The following is a 27,243-nucleotide window of genomic DNA, read 5'->3' as shown; positions in this document are numbered from 1 at the left end:
TCCCACTGCTGCCTGCTGCCTTCATTCAGCCACTAGTAAAGTCCCCTCCCCCTTCCTCGGCCAAGCAGGCCTGGCCTCTCTGCGTGTGCTTCTGTGCTCAGGAATTAGGACGGAAGGTGATTTGCTCCTCTGGCTGGGTTGAGGTTTTCGGGGTTTTTTCTATTCCCCACTCAGCTCCCAATCCTCATCTCGGCAGGGGTGGCAGAGATGCTAGGATTCTGGGCAGCTGATTGATGTTAAACTCTCTGCAAATGTCATCTAGAGTCTCTATGAAGCATTGCACCTGGTGTCTCCACTATCTTGCTTTTCTCCCATCCCAAGAAATGGTCCATCCATCCATCCATCCACCCACCCACCCACCCTCCCATCCTTCCACCCTTCCACCATCTATCCATCAATCACTGTTAAACGCTGGTGCTAAACAGTGAACTGTTCATCTGACTTGCGATCACACTTTGCTTGCTTTTTGATGCTTTTTGATGTGAGACCCAGACCTTTACCCAGGCAAAGACAATGCAGAAAGAGCCAAGCCGTGGGAGAAAAAGTACTGCTTGTTACGGGAGCTCACAGCATGGGCTCTGAGCTGACGGATGTGTATTTCTTAACTGTCAGTTGTAGGCAGGAATGGAGTAGCACAAAGTGGCTGTGCTATCTGACTATGGTGCCTCCCCAACTCTGATGTGTGTGTATAGCCCCGTAATCCACAGGGCCGGAGTGGCTTAGATGCAAACGGAGAATGCACAAGACCACAGGCTGCAATAGCAATAATGACAATGGTAATCTCTCTATCTTTATCACTTAATGAGTGCCTACTATGTGCCAGGCACTGTGTCTGCCCCAGTGCCTGGATGCTTTCATTGACTCCTCTCAGCAATCCCATTTTACAGAGTGGAATGGAGATTCAAAGCAATGAAAGTTCCCGCCCTGGCCTGAGGTCAGAGACGGGGCTGGTCCAGGCGCCCTGACCAAGCTTTTAATCTCCCCAGAGTGCATGTTCTTCAACTGAAAAGATGGATTTGCCGTGGTATTGAGGCTCCCCATCTTTTCAAGTCTGTGAACCGCATTTTAATGTCAGACTTGCTGAGGATCTCTTCACGTGCTGGTGCTTTTATTTTTAGGATTCATTGGTTGAGAAAGCTCACAATGACAAAAGGCTACTTTGAATTCAGTAGTGGTTTAAAATCAATTTGTATTTGATTATTTGCAACTGCATGTGTCTGCCTCTGCAAAATAACCCCGATCTGGGCATTACTTATTCAGCCTGCACCTGCATGTTCGATGTGTGGCCCTTGGTCTGGGCAGGAAGACTCTGCGGCCCTCCAGGGGTCAGGACACATGGGTCCCTTCCAGTTCTACATTCTATATTCCACAAAGCTATCAACTTCTGCTCCCCCACCTCCCTTGGATGGCAGTAGGAAAAGACAGAACAGACAGGACTGTGAGCAGAAACCCTGGATGGAAGTTGTTGACTGCAAACAAGACAGAAACGGGAGGGGCGAGCGGTCTGTGAGCTCCCCGGGAGGAGACCCACAGGGTGGCCAGTGCCTTCCAGGTCCATCACTCCGTGGGCACAGGAGCAGAGGGGTGGAGGGGTTCCCACCACAGAGCCGGAACCATTTCTCAAGTGCCCAGCTTCCTCGTAGATCCCCAAACAGAAAATGCAAAAGGCTGGAAACAGGTTAGACCTTTCCTTTTCCTCATTGTTCCTCTGGGAGATTAGATTTGGGTTGACTGCGTACAGCAGCGTTCTGGCCTCGCTGGAGAGTGAGAAGCAGAGCGCTGCACTGCCTCCCTCCCTCTGTTCGTCTCCCCCTCCCTGCTGGCTCAGGGGCTCAGCCCATGACGCAGCTGCCGGCAAAGGGGGCCGGGAAGGGCGGCTGTCTGCTCCTCGCCTCCAGCCACCTCTGGCCAGCTGCGTGACCCTTTGCCGGGAGCTAGGCAGGGCCTGCCTGGTGCTTTAATGTGAGATGGAGTTTGACTTGGGGTCTTGTAGACCATGTATGGAATGATTTCAGGATTGTTTTGATAAGGGAGGATTGAAAATACAGGTTTGATTTTGCTGGATGCTGTGTTCATACCAGATGCTCTGAGGAGCCGACGTCCCTCCTACCCAGACTGGATGACTCCCCACGGGGTTTCCCTCGCAGCTCCTGCTTCTTTTCTTTCCAGCACACCTCACAGTTTGCAGTTAGTTGCACCTGAGGTAGGTTCGGTGTGAGGAGGGACAGAACGGTCTCCATGCCTAGCAGGGAGGCTCCCTGGAAGCAGGAGCTTTGGTGAGAAGAGAGAAGGATGCACAGGAGAGAGGCACAGGTACCCAGCCCGGAAAGGGAGAGAATGTGGCTCTGAGGGACACTGGGCGGCGTCTGGAAGGAGGACGCCCCCAAGGAAGCTGGAGTGATAAGCAGGAGCCTGGTCACACACGGCCTGAATGAAGGACACGAGTTTGCCGTGAGGTGGCCCTTAGAGGCTGTGATGGTTGATGGTATGTGTCAACCTGACTGGGTCACAGGATGCCCAGATAGCTGGTTAAATGCTATTTCTGGGTGTCTATGAGGGTATTTCTAGAAAAGACTAGCGTGTGAGTCGGTGGACTGAGTAAAGCAAATTGCTCCCGCACTCCCCGAGTGTGGGGGGGCACCATGCAGTGTGTTGAGGGCCTGGGTAGAAAAACAAGGTGGAGGGAGGGGAACTCTTTGTGTATCTCTTTCTCTCCATGCTTGACCCTGCTGTGCACTGTCCCCGGCAGGTGGGCAGGAGTCCAGCCGGTGTTCTCAGGGATGCAGACTGTCTCCTTGATGAGGCAGCCCTTCTGTGAGTCAGCTCACCTAGTCATTAGAAGGCTCCTGACACCAGGCCACAGCCTGTTTCCTTCAGGGCCACCTCCCCTCTCTGCCCCTCCAAGGGTCCTGGGGCCACAGAACTCATGTCCCCATTTTTGCCCTTCCACTGTCCCCTGCCAGTCTCCCCTTTGCTTCTCGTGCCTGACTCCTACCACACCTCACAGGATTTGATCTGTGGCACAGTTTTGGGGGGAATGGCCCAGCCTGTAATGGGGGGCACCCTTTAACCACTTGCCTATGCCATGTTGATTTTGTACCTTCCCCCCGGCCACAGGCGCCCAGGTGAGGGATGAACTGGACCGAGGTTGAGCCCATCAGCTTTTCTCTCTTGGGCATTTGGCACTGCTGTTAGGAAATTGCCCCTGGGTCGGACTGAGCTTTGGGGAAGAGCTGCTGAGGGCAGCCCTACCTCCTGCCAGGAGGACTGGGTAGGAGGGAGCAAGACACAGCCACCAGGCAGAAGGAGGCAGGGAGGAGAGGTGGAGAGGGCACCCCGGCATGTCTGACACTGGCTAGCCCTGCTTCGTACCCTCCCTGAGGCCCTGTGCTCCTCTGCCCGTGGGTTCTGTGGGGCACCCCAAACCAACCCATGCCCCTGTGTAAGCTGTTTCCTTCCTTGAAACCAACGCTTCACCAGTATCTTCTCTCCCTCCGTGTCCTGACCTCCTTCCCTCTCTCCACCTCCAAATGGGGCAAACTCTAGTCTGTTAGTATCTCTTTTGAAATCAGGTGCCGAAGAAAGAGGCTGGTAAGAGGTGTGCTCTTGGGGGTGCAGGGGATAAACTGGTCTTGGGGATCCGGAGACACATGTTATTTCTATCGATGAGAACATGGGCCAGGGCAGGTCCTGCTTCCTGGGCCCAGACTGGAAGCCTCGGGCAGGAAGTAATCCTGTCTACTGGTGCCCTCACCACAGCCTCCCTGCACAGGTGCCCACCCACAGCCACTGCTTACAGCCCAGGTGGCAAGGTTTGCTTCTTCCCCGTCGCTTCCCCAACGGCCAGGAGGCTGGGGGATTCCTCTAGTTTCTAAGAATATTCCTCTCCTCTGTGGTCATAATTCCCTTCAGGCAGCTACCAGCCCACTGGGCTAGGCTGTGATTAGGGTGATTGCTATTATTCTCGATATGGAGACTACGTAATGGGGACGACGCGTGCAACTTCTGCTGAGAGCCCACAAAGCCCCTGGCTTGGGGGAGGCCCACAGATACCCTTCTCTAGAATGGAAGGGTCCCTAGCGCCCAAGGTCAACATCCCACCATGCCCTGTGTCCCTGGGGGGCTCCAGTGCTGTAAGCCTCATTCACCTCTCCCAGACCCCATGGTGCTGTGGGCTACTGGGGTCGGGAAGGCCGGTCCAGGTCTCCAGGGGCAATTCTGTCCCTTCACAGAAGAAGCCATGGGGTCTAGGAAGGGAAGGGATGGGCCTAAAATCATCACATGAGTTAGCTGCAGTGCCTGGGCTGGCTGAGCTTCCTCCCATGGCCCCCACTCAGGGCAGGGGGCTCCAATCAGGGGCAGGGCACGCTCATCCTCCCCAGCCTCTGCCTGGGGTCTTGCGGAGGCTTCAGGAGCCTCCAGGGCTGTGGGTTCAGCTCCCAGGCAGGGCCAGTGGGAGCAGGGCTGAGGCCCTGAGGCCAGAGCTCGGTTGAAAATGTTTGGCTGGATGAGGATGGAGGGGGAGAGGCAGGAGGACCGTTCCATCAGGCTGTCAGTTGTCAGCACAGCTCACTGAATTCAATATGGAAGGTTCTGGAACGCGTGCCCTTTTCTAGGCTCCTTGTTCCTGGAGGAGTCACCCACCCACTCGCCTCGCCTCCTGCCCTCAGCACATCCTTGAGACAGCAGAGCTGCATTTTTATCAGACACACGCAGGCGTTCGGGAGACTGTACACACCAGCTCGCTAACCTTTACGTGGCATTAAGGAGCAACTCCCTCCACCCCGCCAAGAGGCAGTGGGCTGCCCGGGCAACCCCCATCCAGGACAGCCAGGCAGCTCCTGGCCAGGACTGTGCGTGCTTTAGGTCTTGTGTCTGTGCTAATGGAACACTAGCCTGATTTTCAGCGACTGGGTGCCCCTCCCCCTCCTCTCTTGGTGACAATGTGCTGACTTGGAGGGCACCGCAGTGAGGCACCCCTCCTCTGTGGCCAGGACTGGTGCCAGGCTGCCCATCCCAGCCCCCTGCCCACCACCAGGGCTTGCCCTGCAGCCAGCCTTTACCCAGTCAGCACAGCTTCACATCGGCCCTCATGAATCTTTCATGGCACTCCAGAAGAATGTGCAAGCACACGCCACGGGACCACTGCAGGCTGCTGGCTCCAGCAGCAGAGCCAGCAAATGGCGGAGGCGCAGGCAGCAGCAATGGGGGTGGGGTGGGGGGCGGGAGGGGCACGAAGGAGGCTCAAGCGGGAGTCCAGGCCACAGCAGGTGAGTGACTGTGACCAAGTAGCTTCCAGGATCTCCCAGCAGCGGGCATGCCGCTGGCCACATGCACATGCGGGGACACACACACACGCACACACACACACATGCGTGTGCAGGATTGGGGAGGAGTTTGTGGGCAGTCCTGCCAGGCAGAGAGAGAGAGAGAGAGAGAGAGAGAGAGAGAGAGAGAGAGAGAGAGAGAAGCTGAGAAGGAATAAGGAGGAGAAGAAAGAGCAAAGCCCCAGGAGGGGCCCTGGGTGCAGCTCCTACCTCCTGCTCAAGCCCTTCAGGGGCGTTTGTCAGGTGAGACCCCACGTCCCCCTCCCGCGTGCTCAGAAGGCAGATGAGGCCACACACACAGGACCCCAGACACAGGCCCCAGGCCCAGCAAAGATGAGCTGAGTGGGTCTTTCCTCAGATGAACCCCGAGAGTGCCCTGGAACCAACCTTCCACTAACTCTCACAGGATAGACAGAGAGGGACACTTCCCGGCTCTGCGTCTAATCTTGATGCCCAAACCTCACAGGAATACAGAATCCCAGGAATACAGAATCGGTTTAACAACTCAAATTCTATCAGTGTAACTCATTGAATTAACAGAATAGAGGATAAAAATCACCGGCATAGAGTCAGAGGGACATTTGCAATCGATATTTATCTCTGTCTCTGTCTCTTTCTCTATTCTCACCCATATCTATGTTGAATCCATATCTATATCTATGTTTAGCGCCCAGACTATATGAAGAACATCAGCAAATCAATGTTAAAAAGACATGATGAGCATATACAAAGGTGCTCAATTTCATTAAGCATCATGGGAATACAAATTAAAATCACAAGATGCCATTACATGGGGAACAGAGTGGCTACAACAAGAAAGATTGACCTCCCACGTGTTGGTGAGGCTGGCGGGGGCGGGGGCGCTGCCTGGAGCTTCTCACACTGGTGGTGGGGGTGTAGATTGGCACAACCACTTTGAAAATGGGCAATACCTATTCAAACCGAATGTACGCCTGCCATATGACCCAGCGGTTCCATCCCCAGGTATACGCCTCAAACAAATGTGTACAAATGGTCACCACAGCCCATTCCCATCAGCACTTTTCATAATAGCCCCCCTGACACTGACCCCACCTGCAGCCTCAGAGGACTGGCGGGGGATGGGGTTGGTGGTGAATTGTGATTTGTTCCCAAGAAAGACGAGCAACGAGAGGCAATGAAGTACTCCACGCCCAGATGGCGAGGCCCACAGATAAGGTGCGGGAGGCAGAAGCAGATACAAAGTGTACATGTTGTGGGATTCCATTTATATGAAGGTAAAGAAAGGGGCAAGATGACTGATGTACACGTTAGGATGTGGCTGTCCAGGTGGGGGTTAGTGATGGGAAGAGGCGGGAGGGGACTCTGGGTGTTGGCAATGTCCTCTTCTTGAGCTGGGTTTTGATGACATGGGTGTGCTCATTTGTGAAAATTCCTGAAGTTGGATACATAGTATTAGGCCTTTCTTTATGCATATAATACTTTAATAAAACATTTCTTTGAAAAAGGTGTTGTGTCCAACAGAAGCCTCCCCAGGGCCTGCTGAGAAGGAGGTGTGGGGCCCAGCTGAGGGTTTCCACTCTGGGTTTGCATTTACATGTTGGGAAGCCCACCCCCAAGGGGACAGAGGCCATAGGTGGCCACAGCCACGGAACGTCACAGCCACAAAGGACCTCAGAGGGAGCCATTTCCAAAGCCTCACTCTGTAGAGGAGGAAGTGGAGCCCCATGGGAAATCCACAGGCCTCATCCAGGTCGCTTGAGACCCCTGCCCCGTGCTCGTTTTGGGAGCCCATCATCTGGTGGCTCTCCCTGGGGGTAGTGACTGTCCCCTGCTGGTGCACTTTGACGTCTCCATCCCCGCTGGCTGAGTGATCCTGTGCATGCACTAGGGTCCAACTGACTCGTGCCCCGGCCGGCTACCCTCCGCTGGCCGTTGGTGCTGTCAGTGCATGCAGGGCAGGCAGAGGGCTGGCCCTGAGGAAGGCCACCGGAGCCCTGGGCGGGGGTGGGTTCCTTATGAGCAACGGTGGGCAAGAAGGGTGAGTGAGGAGCAATGTGTGGAGGCCTGGCCACCTCAGAGACCAGCGAGAGAGGGACTCAGCCCTCCGGGCAGCGTCCTGGGCCCATCCCCAGAAGGTCTCCTGTTCAGGTAGGTCAGGGGCCTGCCCGGGACTCTGCATTTTTCCAAACTCCACTGGTGATTCTCGGGCAGGTGGGCTCCATCCACAATCCCAGTCACCTGTGTGTTTTCCTCCCCGTCGCTCCATCCTACTCATCCTTGAAGCCCCACGGGTGTGTGGACAGGACCTATTTCCCCTGCCGGTTTCTGCTCACTGCTTTCTGGACACTCTGGATGGAGGTGAGGAGAGTGAACCAGGGGACCCTGGGTCCCGCAGCCGAAAGGCAGGTTGTGTGTCCCTGGTGGGCCCCCGGGGTCCCCCAGGAAGCAGGCTGCCAGAGGCCCTGTCCTCCACCTGTTCTCCACGTTCTGCCTGAGAGGGACAGCCTCCTTCCCACAGGTTTGTGACTTCTCTCCCACCGCCTATTTCTTGGTGACATATTTACAAACAGAAGGCAGGAGGCTCCCTTGCAAGATCAGCCTCACCATTCTCCTCAGGGCTGGGCTGAGGAGGCCATGGCGTGAAATCCATCAGAATCTCTTCCACAGGCCTTCTGGGGATAGCAACGTTGTTTCCGACCGCAGACTCACGTTGCAGGGCAGAGCACAGGCAGGGAATGACAATGGTTCTCCAGCCCCAGGACGACGGCCCCATGAAACATAAGGGAAGCAAAGGGAAGGAGAGGACAGTGCCAAGCAGGGTCGCGGGGCTGACTGGGGGTAAAGAGAGAGGAACCGGAATATGGACCCGGGTGATGGGCTCAGAGGTTCATGTGAGTGACCTACAGAGGCCGTCTGGGTGGGTTCTGCCCTCCCCGGGGGCAGCCAGCGGGGCTTTACTCAGCAATTTTATGAAAACTTTTATGCAACTATTGTACTAGTTGGAAAAAATGGCAAATACCCCCAAATGGTGTTCATTGGGGACGGCCCAGTGGCAGGCCACGGGAGAACCACGCAGCGCGGCGGGAAGGAAGCCTGGCCGTGGCGATGAGCGCGTGGAGTAGGTTCTGGAGAAGTGTGTCTGGAAGGGAAGGTGAGAGGGGGCAGCTGGTCGGCCGGCCGTGGCCAGGGGAGCTGGGGCACGGGCACGGGCTCACAGGGCTGGCAGACCACACTCAATGCCACGCTCATGTCCATCGGCTGCGTGGCCTGAGGCACAGGTTTGGTTTTTCTTTTTTTAAGGTGAGATTCATGTGACTTAAAATGAATCATTTCAACGTGAACAATTCAGGGGCATTTGTGCAGTCATCACCTCTGTTAGTTCCAAACATTTTCATTGCCTGGTGCCCAATCCCCTCCTCCTAGCCTCTGGCAACCACTTTCCATCTGCAGAGACTCCCCCATTCTGGATATTTCATACGAATAGAACTTTCTAGCATGTGGTCTTCCCTGACTGACTTCCTTCCATGAGGCCACGTCTGAGGGCCGTCCGTGCTGCAGCATGTGTGTCAGTGCTGCATTCCCTTTGAAGGGCTGAAAAATGGTCCGTGGTGTGCCTGGACCACTGTGTGTGTGTGTCTCTCTGCTCCTTGCTGGTGGACACTTGGGTCGTTTCCACCTTAGGGCTATTGTGGACAGTGCTGCTCTGGACGTGTGTGCACAAGGCTTTGTTTGAGTCTCTGCTTTCAATTCTTTTGGGTCTACACCTAGGAGTGGCATCCTGGCTCATGTGGTCATTTTATGGTTCACTTTTTGAAGAGCTGCAAAACTGTTTCCCGCAGTGGCAGAGACATTGCACATTTCCACCAGTCATGTGTGAGGGTTCCCATTTCTATACATCCTCACCAACACTTATTTTCCATTTTTTAAAAAATTCCAGCCATCCCTATGGCTGTGGAGTGGTAGCTCCTTGTGTTTTTGATTTGCATTTCCCTGATGACGATGACGGTGACTGTCTATCTCTTCAGGTGTTTTTTGGCCATTAACATATTTTCTCTGAAGAAATGTTGATTTAAGTCCTTTGCTCAGTTTTGGAAAAAGTTCTGAGGTGGAGTTTTAGGCCTCTTTAAACCTCAATTTCCTCATCGGTAGAATGGGGAACATACTAGAGTCTCCCGCATGGAACGGAGACCAACCGTTTCTGTATACCAGAGACTGCCCTGTTCTTTGCCGTCCCAGGAAGTCCCTCGGTGTGGGAAAACTGGGACAGTTGTCACCCTGCATGGAGCTGCTGGGGGCAGGGATGAACTAAAACCGGCTTGGAAAGCTTGGCACCGGGTCCCTGCTCAGGGAATGTCAGCTGTTATCAATTTTAATCATTTTTAATATGCACTCATGATAGAGAAGACTGAAGTGTAAAAATTCAAAGGCATAAATACAAGTCACCTCTGGCCTACCACGTGAAATGATTTTGAAGGTTTTATGTTTCTTTTAGATGACAGAACCTTGAGCATGTTAATACATGGAGGGGAAAGGAGCAGTTAGAACCACAATCACTTAATTAGGACTATTTATTGAGCACGTGTTATGTACTAGCTGCAGAGGGAGAAGTTGAAGGCACATGACAGGGAGGAAGGAGCCCACCTGAGGGGAGGCAGGAGAGCCTTCAGAGTCAGGAGAGCAGAGCAGAGAGGGCTAGGAGTAACGGGGTGACCGGGACATTTCCAAGGAAGGAAACAGGCTTGCGGGTCCTGCTTCTCCTCGTGACATCTCCGTTTCCAGAACAGTTTAGGTGCAGCCTTAGCTCGAGGCTCGGAGGTCCCGGCCACAGCAGGAGTCTCCTGGGGTCGCTCTCTGCCTGTCCTCTCGTGGGTGGGGCGGCTGCGCGTCCCAGCTGAGATTCCCAGCCAGGCTTTTGAGCCCCTCCTGCTCAATCATCCAGTCAACACTTGCGAGCACCCCCCACAGCTCACAGCCTGTGCTGAGAGGTGTGGGGCAGGGAGGAAGCACCTGGGACCCCCTTGAGAAGCTGCAGAGCAGATGGAGCCTGGAGGCCTGGGAGACCGTGCTGGGTGAGGTTCTCAGTGTCAGGACGGCCCCAGCCCCCCAGGAAACTCACTGGGTTGTGGTCGTTCCTGGGGGAGAGGCCACGTTCTGGAATGCAGAGCAGGTGCGTCAGTCCTCAGATCCCTGTCCAGCCCGCAGAGGCCCTCTGCTAACCTGCTGTCGCCTGGGAGGATGTGATAGGCCACATCTGGTTTGCCTGGCCAGGGATCAAGACAGTTCATAGAAAGGGGAGAAATCGCCTTGGGTGCAGACTCCCAGGATGCAATGTGCAGGCCTGTGTGGTGTCCTGGGCCCCGGTTGGTCACGTGCAAAGATAGAGGCAGAGAGATGCTGGGAGACAAGAGGCCACTCCCGCTATTGGCTCTGCCACTTACCAGCCGTGTGACCTGAGTGTGTCGTGTTTTTTCTAGTGGTACGATTGAACTGGATTGTCTTCAAGTGTCAGGTTTCTGGGTCCGCGGGAAGACTGTGAAGGTCTGTCCTCCAAGCCCTGTGGCTGAGCGAGCTCCCACGCACAGCTGCCTTTGCATCAGACACCAGCCAGCAAGCCACTGGGACAACCCCACTGAACTGCCCTGTGTCCTCTAGTTACTACATATTTACTAAATACCTTTTGTGTGCCTGGGACTCTCTGGCAACGCTGCTCTCTGAAGAGACAGCAAATCCCTGCCCTCTTGGAGGTCAACTTCTGCCAGATTGGGCTTTTTCTGTGTTGTTCCACATGGCAGGGCCGTGACCAATGAGTAAAAGTTACAGGGAAGTGGGTTTAGGTTTGATCCTAGGAAGGACTTTCGAGTGACATCAGAATGGAAAGGGCTTCCTTGTGAGCTGGTAAGCAACCTGTCTCTGGAGATGTTCAGAAAAAGGTAGAAGACATAGGAGTTCTGGGGGACAGACTACACTGGTCCCCATGGTCCTGGCCTTAAGTGTGGGCGGGACCTTTGACTTGCTTCTGACCAATAGAATGCAGCAAAGGGGATGAGATGTCACTTCTGTGGTTATGTTGTGTAAAATGTGACGTTTCTCTTACCAAGAAACTCTGTCTTGCTGGTTTTGATGGAGCAAGTGGCCATATTGGGGTGGTCCACATAGCAAGGAGCTGAAGGCAACCTCTGCCCAGCTATCAGCTAGGACTTGAAGGGGATCCCTGGCCAACAGCAGCAGGAAACTGAGGCCCTCCATCGAACAGGCCACAAACAACTGAGTCCTGCCAATGACACTGGGAATTCGGAAGCGGACTCTTCCCCAGTTGAGCCTCAGATGAGACTACAGCCTTGACCTCGACTGCAGCTTTCAGATGAGACTGAAGGCGAGGACCGAGCTAAGCCATGCTGGACCCTTGACCCACAGAGACGTGAAATCATCAGTGAGTGCTGTTTTAAGCAGCTAAGCCGTGGTGATAGAGTTACGCAGCAATAATTCATAACCAATACATGACGTAGTGAGAAGATGTTTGCGTCGCCCAGAAGGCTGATGGTTCTCCTGTAAGGTCCCTTCCACCCTGGAGATTTCATAGTCAGGTCTTATTCTCCTGCATCGTGCTTAGTTCCGCTTCTTGCATGAAATACGGACCCGACGCACATTTGTTAAGAGATATGTTGCCTTAGTACTGGTTTATGCATCAGAGAAACAGGAGGCCTGGCCTTTGAGGAGGAAGTGCCTGAGCAGTACTGGGCGGAAGCCAGAAGCCTGGATTCTCTGCTCACTCCAGCGGCTCTATCTCAGTGTTACCTCAGGCAACGCTGCCTGGGCTTTGTGCACCTTGTCGATAGAATATCGGACCTGGCCTCTCAGATTTGTGTAGGTCCCATGAGCTAATATGACAGCCTATTAAAAGGCCACAGAGGTAAGGAACTGTTATTATTTGTTATGAAATGTCACAAGCATTCCTGCTGGGTGACTCATGAGGCTCAGAGATGTGGAGAGTTTCTCTTCCAAATAAGGCTCGGACGGAGCTTCTAGTTTGAATCTGAACCCTTGGGAGCCGCTAAAGGCCTTGCTAATCCCACCTGTCCCCCCTCTCCTCGTGTCAGAGAAACCCACCCAAAGAGATGGATTATGGGCTCGAGTCTTTGTTGAAAACAGTAGACAATCTCCCTGATGATGATGGACTTCTCGGCACTCGGCAGGGGGAAGGGTATCACACACCTGCCTTCAGAAATACAGGTGACAACCGTGCGCTGGTTCCTGGGTAAAGAGACAGAGAGGAAGATGGGAGAAGAGTAACCAGTAAACAAACAATTTTCGTGCCAGGATTTTGGAGGGCAATATCTTCTCACATTTATTCACCACCCTGTATAAGCACATCATCTTTAATATCAAAACTTCTGTTCCCACTCTCAGTGGCAAGGTTGCTTTGAAAGCCGCCAGCACTCTTTCCTGTTTCTGAGCTGAAGTTCTCATGACTTTCCAGGGGCTTCCGGCAGAGTCAGAAGACCCCAGGGAGCAATCAGATACTGAGTGCTGGCAGCCCCAGTGGTCCAGGGTTGAGGGGTGAAGACTGCTTTGTTTCCTGGGTAAGTGGGGGAGAGAAGTACCTGAGTACCTGTGTCATTCATTGGCGCTGGCCGCCGAGAGGGCCGGGCTGGAGATCCCAGCAGAGTGCAGACTCACAGGGGAGTGTTGTCATCAAGTAGGGTCACCCTAGTCTGCCGCCTGAGATGGGCAAGTGATGCATGGGTGCCTGTGTGCGTATCCCGATCCATTCCGACCCCTTCATTTCACGGGAATGCGGTCGAGACAGGTTCTGGAACTGGGTTTGTGTGGCTCTGCCACTCCTAGCCCTGTGACCTTGAACAAGTTACTGAACCCCTTCTTGGCTGTTTCCTTATCGGCTTGACATATAAGCCTGGCGTATAAGTGTGACACACACACACACACACACACACACACATACAATATACATAATACGTATATAATATATAGAATTCACATAATATACCAGAGATGCCAGAAAAGTGTACACAAGTGGACACTTTGGTCTATGTTGCTCAAGCAGTAGTTCACCATAATCTGGACGCTTATGAAGTGTCTGGACGCTTGAGCACCGCTTCTCATTGCAGAGGTCAAACGTGGCTTGTATTCATCTTCTGTTGTCGGTATATACTGAGTATCACAGGTTTAATACACTTTTCCTTTCTTAAAATGTGTACACATGTTTTTGGCACCCTCTCTATATATATTCATTTAGGAGTACATATCAATATATTTATATATGTTAGTTATAATTTTCTGTTGCTTTCATTGCATTTTTAACAGTTTGTAACCCTTTTATTTATCTGTTTTTAATACATTGAGTACCTATATGTGCCAGGCATTGTTTTAGGATTTGGAGACACATCAATGAGTAAAAGAGTCCTGTGCTCGTGGTACTGGCATTCCACGGGGCAGGCAGATGACAAGGAAGTAGACAGATATACGTGTCGTCCCACGGTGGCGAGTGCTACCAAGCAGAATCAGGCAGGGGACAGACTAGAGACTAGATCAGCCAACCCCGCTCACTGTCGCCTGTATTTATAAATAAAGTTTTATTGGAACACAGCCATGCTTTTCCCCTTCTGTGCTGTCTATGGCTGCCTTTCAAGCGGAATAGTTTCTGCAGAGACTGTCTGGCTCGCAAAGCTGAAAATTATGGACCATCTGGCCCTTTATAGAAAAGGTTTGCTGATCCTTGTGGAGGTGGCATGCTCGGGGAAGACTCTCGGGCAAGGGGAGGAGGAGCTGAGCAGTGTGTGTGGGAAGAGGGGTCAAGGCCCGGGAAAGGCAGGTGCCATGGCCCTGACAGCAGATGTGCCAGGTGTGGCTAAGGACAGCAAGGAGGCCAGTGGGAGTGAGTGAAGTGGGGGGTTTTGAGGATTTGGGCTCTTATTCTGGCAGGAATGGGAGCCAAGGAGAGGCTGCTGTGCTGACACTACAGTGTGTGTGTGTGTGTGTGTGTGTGTGTGTGTGTGCACGCGCACGCACACGCAGGGGAAAGCATGGGCGTTGTTGGGATAGTCCTGCAGTAACCTAGTTGGCTTGGAGCACAGTGACAGGTTGGAGAAGGTAAGAAGTGGCTGACTCTGGAAAAGTCGAGCTGCCAGGATGTGCTGATGAGATGAGAATCTGCTTTTAATGCCTTGGAAAATGGACTGAGTGAATGAATGAATGTGGTGACTTTGAAGAAGAGATGCCAAGTGGATCAGTAGTGCAGCAGGGCCTAGAAGCAGCCTCCTGGCTCCCATGACCTGCCCTGCCCCACAGCTGTCTTCCTAAGGCCCCAAGGACGAGGGTCCTCCCTGGTGCCAGATGAGCGCTGACCTGTGGACACTCCTCGAGTCGTAGGTTCCCTGGGCACCCAGTGGCCGTCACAAACTGGTCCATATCTCTCGCTTCCAATAGTCCAGGCCCAGATTTCCTCTTGACCAGCCATTACCATAGAGTCCACTGCAGGGGACAGAAAACTGCTTTTTCTTCCCACTCCACATTCACCGGACTCTCACCTCATTATACCTCTCTTGGCCCTGACACCAGACTTGCATGGAATAAGTTGGAGCCAAGCCCAGGAGGGGCGCTCAGGGAAGGTTTTCACCACCTCTAATGACCCAATGCCAACAGCAGCCAGCTAATCGGCAATCTCCCTGTTCTTGGATTTACATTAATTGGTTAATATCCACGGAGGCTTTGGAGGTGCCGAGATTCCTCATAAAATAAGAGCCGGCCCAAATCTGAGGCCATCACCCTTTTTGCACGTCACTGGGGGACTGCAGGCTCTGCCGGGCAGCCTGGTGGGTGGCACCTCTGTGGAGAGGGAGCTGAGCCCTCTGGGGGCTTGTGTCAGTCACCAGTGCGTTCATCTCTGTGGAGCCATCAGCGCCTGGGTATGCGGGGAGGGGAGGGGACCATGGAGCTCCGCCCCCAGCTGAAGCGGCTTCCTCACGCTCACCGTCCAGCCTGTGGGGGGCGGTGCCACAGGGCAGAGCTGCCTGAGTTGGGCCGCGTGTTCACTTGCTGACCACTGCTTCTCCTGCTACTCCCCCCTGCAGAGCTCAGGAGATGTCTATGGGCCTCATTAGATGTTCTGGAGGATGTGTAGAGGGACAGCTGTCCCTCCTGGACATGCGTCAGCCCCATCGAGTCCCCCTGCCCAGCTGGGTTGAAGCCAGGTGTGTTAGATTCCAAACTGTCACACCCTCCTGTGGCCTGGTCTGCCCATTGTGTTTCAGCATCCAGAGAAGTAAGGGAGGAAGTTCCATTGTGGCTCCTTTGTGGAGGAAAATCAGGCCCCCTTCTTTGGCAAAAGCTGTGGGGACCCTTCACTCTTCTGTTTAAACAGCTTTAAGGAGATGTAATTCACATACCATGTGTAAGGGGCTGAAGTGTGTCTCCCCCTAAATTCATATGTTGAAGCCTTGGCCCCCAGTACCTAGACTGTGACTTCCTTGGAAAGAGGGTCTTTGAAGGGGTGATAAAATTAAAACGAGGCCCTCAGGCTGGGCCCTCATGCAATCTGACTCACTTACAAGAAGAGGACGTTTGGACCCTCTGAGGATGTGCACACAGAGGAAAGACCCTGTGACATGAGGACAGGGATTAGTGGGGAACCAGGTGGCTGACAGGGCTTGTGGGCTCCGGTAGATTTCTCCCAGGAAAGAGGGATGCCAGCAGGACCTTGGGGGGTCACAGAAACGCACTGCTGGGTTTTCAAAATTGGAACCCTCACTCATGTGTCCAGAGTGGTGGTGGCCTTGTGGCGGGGGTGGCTGGGGTCTGGAGTGGTCTGGCCTCTCCCTCTCTCTCTGGTGCTGTGTCCCACTGGGGACCCTCCTGGCTGGCCCGCCTCTTTTCTTGCTTTTGACCCAAAGAGGGAGGGGGCGGAGCCTTCCTCAGCCTAGGAAGAGAAAAAGCCCGCCAGGCCCAGGATCCATGGCCAGGCCAGGCCAGGCCAGACCAGAAGATTTAATGAAGAGAATTACAATTCCCGGTGGGGGTTGGGGGTGGGGAAAGGCTGTTCTCATTTTAATTTTTTCCTTTTGGCAGAAACTAACTTTTCTGCAAAAACAATGAAAAATCAGGGTGGAGTTTCCTCTCTTGAGTCACTGAGCGCCCCTGGGAGGAGAGGTTTGTGGCCTGGGAGGGAGAGAGGGGCCTTGCTCCTGAGGGAGGTGCCCCACTGGGGCTGGGAGGCAGGGTGGGCCCTCTGGACCAGTTCTTCCAGAAACTTCCTGGCCCTGCTGCCCGTCTGCATTTTCTGCTGACCGGAGGCCTGCCAGGCGCGTGGATGGACATATTGCGGCCTCCGCCATGGTTCCATTCTGTGAAGCTCAAGTTCCCTCCCAGGGACTGGCCATAGTGGCAAAGGTTCTGGTGACCTTGGGGAGGGGCAGGCTGGGCCCATGCAGAGGAGGCAGGGAACCAGGGTAATAGAGACAGCCACCCTTTGTGTCAGGAAGGAAATGTTTCTCCAAGCAGGCACACCTCACCGAACTCTAGGACCCCAAACCTGAGGCTGGGAGACACGTCATGTGTATCTTAGGGCTCGCTCTTGCCCACGTCCCTGGGACCCAGCTTGCAGCTGCCTCTTCCACAGACCACCGGCCTCCCTGTGAGTTTCCTGGGCATTTACCTCACACCTTGGCACAGCAGCTCGCCCATTCGCCCATTCGAAAGAACCAGTTAAATGTCTGGTCCCTGGAGGTGGGGACCGGGCCTCCCTCCCTCCCAGGAGGCCCCTACATGGGTCTGAATGAAGATCTCTGTGCTCACCTGGGTTCCTGTGCTTGCAGAGAGAGAGAGAGAGAGAGAGAGAGAGAGAGAGAGAGAGAGAGAGAGAGAGAGAGAGAGAAAGAGACCTGAACAGCCATCAGGGAAGGCTCAGGGTAAAATCCATTGAATGAAAGATGCCTGCAAGAATTGGGGGCCCATGAGCAGCTGTGGGTGGGGATAGAAACCTGGGGACCGGGGCCTTGAGTGACACGACTTAGCAGTGTGGACGCTGGTTAGGAACATGTGAGAGGAGAACTGGGCTGAACTGAGCCAGAATTAAGTGGCCAAAGTGCCCAGAGCTGCCTGGAAGAGGTCACTTACCAGAGGAGAGTCTCCGGCACAAAGCCAGATGGGTGGGGCCGTCTGAGGGCCCAGAACTCCTGGCTGCACAGGCTGGGGTGGGGGGTCCACGTCTTCCTGCTGCCCACTAGCGTTTGCCTGGCACCCTGTGCTACTCCTTGGAGTCCTGAAGTTAACTGCCCAGAGGGCAGGTCACGCCAGCATCCTCCTCTTTGTGTGCCATGTGCGGTAGAAGCTTCTAGAAAGCGGATTTGGAGGATGGGGACACAGGATGTGCTCCCCCTTTGACACATCGAGTACACCCCCCCACAACCGTAGTGGAGTCGCTGAGAACGGGGTGGGGGACTCATGGCTAGACTGAGCTGAGGTCTGAGAGGCCACATGCAACCTCAGCATTTTATGGGAAACTGAGGCACAGAGAGGGAAAGGCGCCAAAGGTCACTCTCCTGGTCAATGGTAGAGAATTGGAATAAAAATCCAGATCTCTTGGTCCGTATTTTCCCCCGTGCACAGTGCTGTCCTGCTGGAGCAGGGGAGTAAATGAACGAAGAGAAATACAAGACGCACATACGTGCACACACAGCCCCCCCCACTCATGCTGCTGGAAGGCGGGCAGAGCCACCGGAGACTGAGGGGCCCGGGGACCTGGAGGCTGACCCGGGAAAGGGGGCACTGCCAGGATCCATGTTACCCCAAGGAGCAGGCCCTCCCGCAGCCATTGTTCTTTGTTTTCATTAGGGAAGATCTCAATTAAAATAATTACAGTTACAACAAAAAATTACAGAAGAGAGAAAAAAAAGAGTTCAGTGAAATGCAAATATATTCAGAATAGTGTTATGAACTCGGCTCACCCCCTCTAAAATCATCATTAGCGGTTACATGCTAATTATCCACTTTTTTATTGTTTCAGAAAGGAAGAGATTCATTCTCGTTGGAGCTGAATATCTGCAAAATGGTGCTACTTCGCGGGGGACAAAATAGACCAAGTTTTTGATAAAATCACAAGGAAGCTGGGATGGTTCCACAGAACTGAAAGCTTTGCCCTAAAAAACAAACAAATGAACCATGATTTTTCATTATGAAGATTTCTCTCCTTTTAAAAAACAGTGTAATTTGTAACCAAACCCCAAGACCTGGGGGGTATTACCCTCTGTTGGCTGTACCCCGAGGGTTTGCCCTTCTCATTTTGTTTCTGGGGTGGGGATGGGGCTTTGATCTTTTCAGGGGCTGCTGTTGGCACCGGCTCAACGCTGAGCCACCCACGTTCAGGTCAGTGGATGTCGCTGTGTCAAGGATGGGTGGTGGCCCAGGTAACAGGTGAGGCAGGAGGGTGGGCACCTGGGGTCAGGGAGGCATTGACTCAGGTGTCTGTCCAGGGAACTCAGTCTGGATTCCCAGGACAGCGCTGCTTTCAGCACCTGCTTTCCCTGCAGAATTTGAGTTTCCCTTTGCTTTGACATTCAAACCCAATCCTTCAGGCTCCCCTGTATGTCTAAGCAAGAACACAAAAATCCTTTAATCAAAGTACCTGTTCCGTTTTTGGATTCAGAAGCTTTGCTCAGTAGACCCACAGAGCAAGGGGCTTAGGTATCAGCCCCTCCAATGAACAGACGAGGAAATCTCGCCTAGGAGGCTGACTTGTCCGCTTAGCTATAGTCACTTAGCTATAAGTGGTAGCTTTCAAATAGAGGTCTGCAAAGCCCCGAAGTTCACGATTTTCCTCCCCACCAGGATGGCTCTCAGGAAGACCACCACTGTGGATGGAAACCCGGGGGCATCCCTAGCAGGTGCCAACAACGAAAGGTCCCAAGAGGTCAGCAGTGAGATCCTGTCCTGGTTGCAGGGAGGAACAGATAAAGGTGATCCCAGCCCTTCTGGGCATTTAGGAATTCTTGCATTGGAGAAGTCAGTGTTTGCTCCCTGGGTGGTCCCAGACGTGTGGGGGTGGGGTGGGGATGACCCCATGGAGTCCAGTGTAATGCCCCCTAGAGCACTGACCACTCACCCTACAGGGGTGACCCTGGGCTGTCTGTTCCCACAGGAGGGTCCTGCTGCCTCAGCCGCTCCTCTGCGTCTTGTGGTCAAGGCCATGGTGAGCCTGTCTGCCTAGGCTTCCCCCAGGCTCCTCCGGTGCCTCCAGCTGCCCCACCTGCGTGCTCCTGAGGCTGGGCTCGCCCTGCCTCCTCCTGCACTTTGCCCAGGTATTCCACTTTGCCCTGCCACAGCCAGATGGCCCTCCCAGGTCTTAGCTGGGGTCTTGCAGCCCAGACACCCACCAGCTTCCTTGCTACTGTGCAGATGAGCGCTGGCCACCAGGGTTCACCACCTTGGAGATGGGATTTTACACTTAGTTTTTACCGTGCATTTACCGAGACGTGTGGCACTGGGCTAGGCACAGGAGGAGCACTTGGAAGCAGCCAGCGAGCCGGGCAGCGCCCTTGAGGAGCTCGGAGCCTGCTGGGAAGCTCCCGACACCAGAGTCCCCTGAGTGTTGCTTCGCTGGTGGGAGTTGGCCCTGTATCTGGCTGAGAGGTGCGGAGTGGTCAAGGTCAGTGAGGGGAAGTCATTTCCTTGGACTTCTGCAAGACACGAGAAGCGGGTACAGAGACTGAACTGTTCCATCCCAGGTCCTCAGGGGAAGTGGCCACATGAGATCATGCAATATCTACAAAGTGGGACAGCTGGGGAGATGCTTCTGTCTCCAAGAAGTCATGTCACCCTGGTGAGGCAGGACACCTATCCCAGGGTGAATGCCGAGTCAACGTGCCCAAAGTGACATGGCAGGGCCCAATGTCTAGGAGTATGCAGGACAGTGAGCTTCCCATGCAGGGCCCAGGAGGACACAATCCAGGGGGGACAGGTGCTCATGTGTATAAATCTAAAATGTCAGAAAGAACCCAGGGACGCGCATATGGGCGTGTTGTCGTGTGTGCAGGTACCAACGGGTTTGCATTTAGTTGGAGAGCGCTAACTAGAGTTCAGGTTCAGTCTGTGACGCCCCTTTCCCCCCTCGCCTGTCACCTGGTGCTCCTGAGGGATGTGTGTACCGTGGGGAACTGGAGGGAGCCTGGGATTCCCACAGGCAGTGTGTTTTCCAGGCGGTTTGTCATTTCACGTTTCTCTTTGTAACTTTGGCTGCTTCCGTGGGAAGCTGCATCTTAACTCTGCCGTGCCTTGGTTATGTCGAGGAGGGACAGGGGAGAAGGTGGCCTTTTCCCTGAAGGGACCCACATGGTCTCATTGGTCTGGCCAAAGGGAATCCTAAACTCAGCTCCATTTCCTGGGCTGTGTGACCAGGAACGCTGGCCATCATGAGCTCACATCAGCTAGAATCCCGGGTACTTTCATACTCACCTCAGTGAATCCTCGTAAGGACCCAGTGAAGTGGGCGTCATTTTACAGAGGACGACACTGACTCTCTGAGATGGTTAGGGATTCGCTGAGGCCACACAGATAACCAAGAAGCAGCAGCCTCAGGATTCGAACTCGGGCCGTCTGGCTCCAGAGCCCTTGACCTTCTCCCTGCCTCCCCGTGTTCCGTGTGGCCCTTCCTCTCAGCGTGACCCCATCTGGCCTTGTTCCTCCCTCCAGACCTGCCCCTCCTCTGTTCACCATTTTGGTGAAGGGTGTTTCTAAACTTTGTCTCTTGGAGCTGAGGACTGGGTGGAGTTCTGGTCCCACCGTCCACCTCCGTGACCCAAACCTGCAATTGGCTGTCTATTCCTTTTGCCGTTGACACCAATTCAGGCCTCCTCACCTCTCCCCTGGGCTGTGGCCACTGCCTCCTGGGTGGTCTTCCAGATTTCCATCCATCCTGCATTTGCCAAATGCCAGTCTTAACTGAGTTCTTCCCATTGTACACAGGCCAAAGGCCACACTCCTTGCAGGGCATATGTGACTCCCAGTCTCATAATCCAGCCCCCCATCGGTGCTCCCCACAGGGTCAGAGCTCACAACCTTTTGTTCCCATAATACACTTTGTTGTTCCAAGACTCTGCTCCTTAATCATATTTCCTCTGCCCAGAGCACCTGCCCTCACCCTTGTCTGGCAGGCTCCTATTCATACCTCAAAACCCAGCCTCGCAGTTATCTTCCCCCATTCTTTCTTCTCCTTTGAGCTACTTCTTACCACCCTGAACATACCCTATCATCGTCCTTATCACTTATCGTTAATGACCTGCTCACCGGTCTCCACCCCCCTCTTGACTCCAAGCCCCCCATCAACGGTGTAAGGAGGTGTTGGGAGCACCTCTGCGTGCCCAGTACCTAGCAGAACCTGGCTCAGAGCAGGCGCTCAGTGATGCTGGCGGAGTGGAATCGAATGGCCTCAGTCCTTCCCCACCCTGCTACCCCGTAGCGCCTCCCGGAGGCTCCGACTTGTCCATTAACTCGTAGACACCGGGGAGCCCGTTCATGGTCTATTAAAGGGCTCTCCGGCCCAGAGACTCCCTCTCTCGTGGCCTGAGTCCCCGGCCTGCTTCTCCACCTCTTCACGTGAAGATCTGGTCAGGGAGGAGGCAAAAAACCAAGAGGCAGTTTTTGCTTTGTGGAAGGGATGTGTTCCAGCCAAGTTGGCTGATAAGTGATTTTCTGCAAGTAGAATAATTGGACATGTGTTCCCATGGCAACCAATGCCTTTCCTGGAAACCATTTGGAGGCGAAGGCACGAGGAGAGGGACCGGCTCCGGCTCTGCGGGGCCAGGCGGAAATTGCGGGGCCGCCCGATAACCTGCTCTCCTTTTCGCCACCACCCTGCCTCGGGGCCTCCCTCCCGTGGTTCTCTCCCTGCTTCCTTAGACCACAGAAATCACTTCCACGCCGTGCTTGAAGATCTCAGCTTACACTCCTGGTTCCCTGAATCTGTCATCTCTCCCTCTCCATCAACAGAAAATAGTTTTTTAATGACACACCATTTTACAACGCGTACATTGACAATTGGCAAAATGCTTTCATAAGCACTGCTGTGGACTTCTCTCAAAATAACCTTTGAAGGTTTCTGACATTAAAATTCCCATTTTACAGATGTGGGAACCAAGGCTTGCAGTAAGTGACTGGTAGCACAGAGAGGTCAGAAGTGTGGCCAGGACCCAGGCAGGTGTGATCCCAACTCCCCAGAGCAGGACACTCTCCTTCCCCCATCAGGAGGGAGGGAGGGAGGGGTGACCTTCCCTGAACTCCCTCTCCAAATGGGAAACCCTGGTGACACACCATCCCACAGAAGGGGGCAGAGGGGCTGCTCCTACAGGCGGGAAATTCCTGGCTGGGTCTTCCACTAGCTTCACTGTGAGATTTCATCAGCCTCCCGCCCTCTCCTCTGCAGGGAGCATCCTGGGCCCAGCAGGGGTGGTAACTGGATGAAGAAGGCCCCATCCTGTGCTTTTTGTTGCTTGTCCTTTGATCTGGGAAAAGCTTCCAAGTCTATTGAGCAAGAGGTCATGCCTGTGTGGAAGAGTGTGTGTGTGTGTGTGTGTGTGTGTGTGTGTGTGTGTGTGTGTGTACAGGTGAGGGCAGAGGGCAGCAGGGACTGGGGTCTCTCCAGAGGGCAGTGGGGCCTGTGCCTACGGGCTCCGGAGCACCCCAAGTCTGTCCTTACTTGGGATGGAGGGGGTGGGGTCCACAGAGAGGCACGAGCCCCCAGGAGCAGGCATGGCATTCTGCTTTCCTTACAACAGTTCCGTGGGGGTCACACCATCTTAGTGCCAGAGCTGGAACTGGGAGCCCCCCTGTAAACTCAGTTCAGGGCTCTTTGCCTTTCAGTGAGGGCTTCCTTCGCCATCCTCCTCCCATCTCCTGACTATGACTTAAATGACAGTCTATGGGAACAAGAGTCAAAGCGGCCAGCACCTTAAACTTCCAGAAGGCCTCTCTATACTGCTTCCCAAATGGGTGGGGCAGAGCCCGCCCGTAACCCGCTCACAGGACTCGCCGGTGACCAGGAAACATGGCGCACTCTGGCTTCCCACTGTGCGGGCGCCCGGTCTCCCTAGGGCTTCTCTCCCTCTGCCCTGCAGGCCCTTCTTCTCATGCTACACGTCGATTCCATGGTCCCAGATACCGCCATGTGCTGATGGCTCCCGGGCCAACGTCGGCCACGTGCACGTCTCCCACTCCTCCCCACGGGCGCTTCTGCCTCGTGACCTGCCACTCCCCTGGCAAGAGCGGGGATCCACTTCCCCTCCCCGTGAGTCGGGGCTGGCCTTAGTGACTCCCTGTCATCAATAGAGTGTATGGAAGTGACAGCACATGACTTCTGAGACGAGTCAGAGAAGGCCAGGCAGCTGCCGTCTGGTCCCCTGGAGTGTTTGCTTCTGAGTGTTTACTCCCTCTTGGCACCCGGTCACCACCTGTGAGAGACCTAAGGTTTAGGGGCCAGGCTAGCAGACGGCTGCCTCGGGAGGGAAAGAAGTGTAGGGTCCACGGTAACCTCAGTTTCCCTGCTCTTTGGGTGTGTGGCCTGTCTACTCAAGGGCGGCTGCCTTGTCAGCACTCCACGTCTTGAAAAACCAGTAAGCAGCCTTTTCGGCTGTTCTCAGTGGGAGGACTGGTCATCTGTAAACGAGTCTGTCCCCTAGACCTTCAGGGAAGTGTACTGCCACTACTCTAGCACACCTCGACTAACACAGCAGGGGTCCCTGGGGGCAGGTGGGCTCGTTAGAAGGGGGTGTCACTGGATCTAGTTACAGTCCCAGGGGCCCCTGCAAGAGCGTCTAAGCCCTGAAGTTTGCATGTCCTCGTGGAACAGTTCAGGAGCTTGTGATGGAAACATTTGTTTCCAAGAGTGATAACCAGGGCCTTCAATGTCTGCTTTAAGATGCCATTTCCCGGGAGAGTCTACTTCTGATTTTGGAGCTGCACTGGATTTCCTGTCGGTTCATGAAGTGGGCATTGTCGACACAGCTGAATTTTTTTATGTAGCCACAACTATTAAGCATGATGGAATCTATCCCATAAACCCGATTAACCCCTTATGCCTGGTGATTTGGGGATTGGCACAACATATTTCTTTATTTTCAATCTTCAGTTATTTTTCTGATTATAAAAGGAACACACACTCATTTATTAAAAATGTCGGCAGAAATGTATAAAGGAAAAGTGAACACGGTGGCAATCCTACTTGCCTAGAGAGTAACTGTTAATAACATGACCTGTTTTAATTTACATCATTGTATGCAATTACTAACCTATAAATGTATTTAAAAATAGGATCATACTGTACATATTATTCCACAGTTTGCTCTTTTCATTCAGAAATATATTGCAGATGTCGTTCTGTGTTGAAGATCTGTTTCGTTCTTTTTAAAGGTTATACAGTCTTTCATCGTAGGGAGGTGCCATGGCCGATTAAGGCAACCCCTTATCGATAGACATTTATTGTATATGATTTCATATAAGGCAAGATCTAAAAATAATTCCCTCAGAAAATAGGAATTATTTTATATTTGTTCTATTAGACTTTAATCAATGCTGTTGCAAGCAACATTTTAAATATCAATTTAAAATGCAACACCATGAGTGGCTACCTTGTACAAACTATAAATGGGCCTCTACAAGACAGACAAATAAAACCAAACAAAATGAAACACTGGATTCACATTTAGTGAATGGGACCCTGTGGCCTGGAATAAAATTTCCAATGACGCTTTATGAAAATTGTGCAACAAACCAACACAGAATGTAGGTGTGAATGGGAAGAGATGGTTTCACAAAATCATGGGTGGGGGGAAAAAAGCCCTATTTCTAAATTACTATTTCATAGAACACGTTTTCAAATATCTAACAAAACCAGTAAAATAAATATAATAGGTAAGATTTGAGTATTTTATTCTAACCCTGAAAAGTATGTACTCTCACCGGTACCCCTCTCCCCCGCCCCAAGCCCTCCAGCACTTTTGTGCCTTGATCTTTGGGTTTACCTTGTATGGGGTGTGACGGTCTGTTGCTCACAATTTCTTTTGCTCTTACAGACAATTCTAAAATAAACATTCTTAAACTTTGTATACTTGAGGATAAACTTGGAGAAGTGCTTTGTTGACGGGTATAGCCACTTAAAAATTTTAAATATGTTGCTAAATTGCCCCCATAAAGCTTGTAGCAATTTGCACTCCTCAAATGGCAATGACAGTAGCCATGGGCAACACTTTATTAAGCTGGCTGGTTTCTGAGCACTTCTCACGGAATTGGGTAGGGCCTTTGGGGCTGAGAGGAAGTGGAGTAACTCTAGGTCCCAGGTGCTCCCAGGGCAGGAGGGAGGCTGCCACATGACCAGCCACCAGGCCTAAGTGGCAGGGGGAAGTGAGTGGTGTGGAGGGGGTTGGAGGTAAGGCCCCAAACCTGGGTGATCCCAGAGCCTGGACCCCGGCAGGCTCTGTCAAACTAGCCTGTGTGTGCTGAGCAGCCTTGAACGCTGGCCTGCTTTGGAAAGAAAACCTGACCTCGAACCCCATAAACTCTGTGATGCTCTCAAGACTATCATTTATATGTAGAGGCAGGTGAGGTGGGAGCCCTGTTGACATGGGGGGGTGGAGGGGGCTGCTATTTGTCAGGCTCAGACCACAACACAGGTTGTGAAGAAAGTCTCTCACATGTGAGAAATTCCAGTCACACCTAAGTTCATTCCATACACTCATGGTACTGAGTGTCTCCACTAAACTGTTCCAGGCACGGAAATACACATTCACATGAAACAGTCTTTTACTCCAGTGACTCATGGTGGGGGTTGAGGGGGTACCAGTAATAAACCATCCCCAAATGCAGTGCCTTAAAACCATATCTATTATTTCTCGGTTTGCTGTGGGTCAGCTGGGCAATTCTTTTCTGGCAGGTTTGGCTGGTCTACATGGTCAGCTGGTGGCTCAGCTGGGGCTGGAGACTCCGGGACGGCCTCACTTACATTCTGGCAGGTGGCCGGCTGGTTGGTCCAGGGATCCCATCTCCGCTCCATGTGGCCTCTCATCCTCCAGGAGGTGAGATCTGACTTCTTCACATGGTGTCTCAGAGTTCCAACGTGCACAATACTTTCCAATCCTCTGCTGTGTCACATTTGCTATTCTTTCATTGACAAAACTGGTCACATGGCCAAGTTCAGAATCAGCATTAGAGGGGGTACTCACTGGCATGGATGCAGGCAGGCATGAGCTGGGGCCATTTCTAGAACAAGCTACCTTAGAGCGGCAAGAAGGTGGAAACTACTTTGGCAATATAATAAAAATAAAATGCCAACAGTCCACCACAGGCCACCATCTTCATTTAAAAAAATGTCCTTCTTAATTCCCAAGTTAGCCAGGGGTGGTCAATTTGGGAATAGACCTTTTGAGAGGACCCTCTTTCTGGTTCACTCAGGCTCCCATGTAGAAAGAACCTTTTGCACTCAAAGGTTTAATTACGGGTTTTTCTTCCCACTCTCCACCTTCCCCCACCCCCACCCCAGCTTGGCTGCGGCATAATAGCTGCCTACAGATCAGTGTGGCTGGGACCTGCACTCATAAAGGGGGTGCATGTGGTGGTGTTGGGGGCACAGAGCACACACACCCAGATCTCCTGCTGGATCCTTTTGCTGTTTAATGTGGTTCACTGCTAACTGCCACCTTTAAGCTTTTCCCGTGCATTTGGAGGCACCAGGAAATAGTTGGTCATTAAGTCCCTGCTATGATGGAGACTCCTGGGGAACAGGCATCCCTGTGTGTAGAGGGGACCCCTTCCCAGCTGTCCTGCTCTCTGAATACGGAGAACAAAGAGGAGGTAGGCGTGGGTATAGCCCCAGCCGCCAGCTCTAACCTGACACCTGATGGCTTTCACTGCTGCCCATTCAGGGCTGGAGGGTCCTAGG

General features: G+C 53.1%; 1 long non-coding RNA gene across 2 annotated transcripts; it reads left to right on the top strand.

Annotated features, from left to right (window-relative positions):
• The first annotated feature begins 1,525 nt into the window (after positions 1-1,525).
• Positions 1,526-25,373, top strand: LOC141568906 (uncharacterized). Of its 2 annotated transcripts, none has more exons than XR_016023052.1 (3): positions 1,526-1,678; positions 18,328-19,276; positions 19,459-25,373. It is a non-coding gene; the product is annotated as an uncharacterized LOC141568906 (long non-coding RNA). The 2 variants fall into 2 exon arrangements; XR_016023051.1 differs by lacking the exon at positions 1,526-1,678 and adding an exon at positions 9,275-12,889.
• The last annotated feature ends 1,870 nt before the right edge of the window (positions 25,374-27,243 follow it).

This window comes from Rhinolophus sinicus, chromosome 12, assembly GCF_057876585.1.
Source record: "Rhinolophus sinicus isolate RSI-liver-muscle chromosome 12, RSI-T2T, whole genome shotgun sequence".
Taxonomy (NCBI): domain Eukaryota; kingdom Metazoa; phylum Chordata; class Mammalia; order Chiroptera; family Rhinolophidae; genus Rhinolophus; species Rhinolophus sinicus.
Note: the sequence above shows the minus strand (reverse complement) of the source record. Positions and strands in the feature narration are given on the sequence as shown.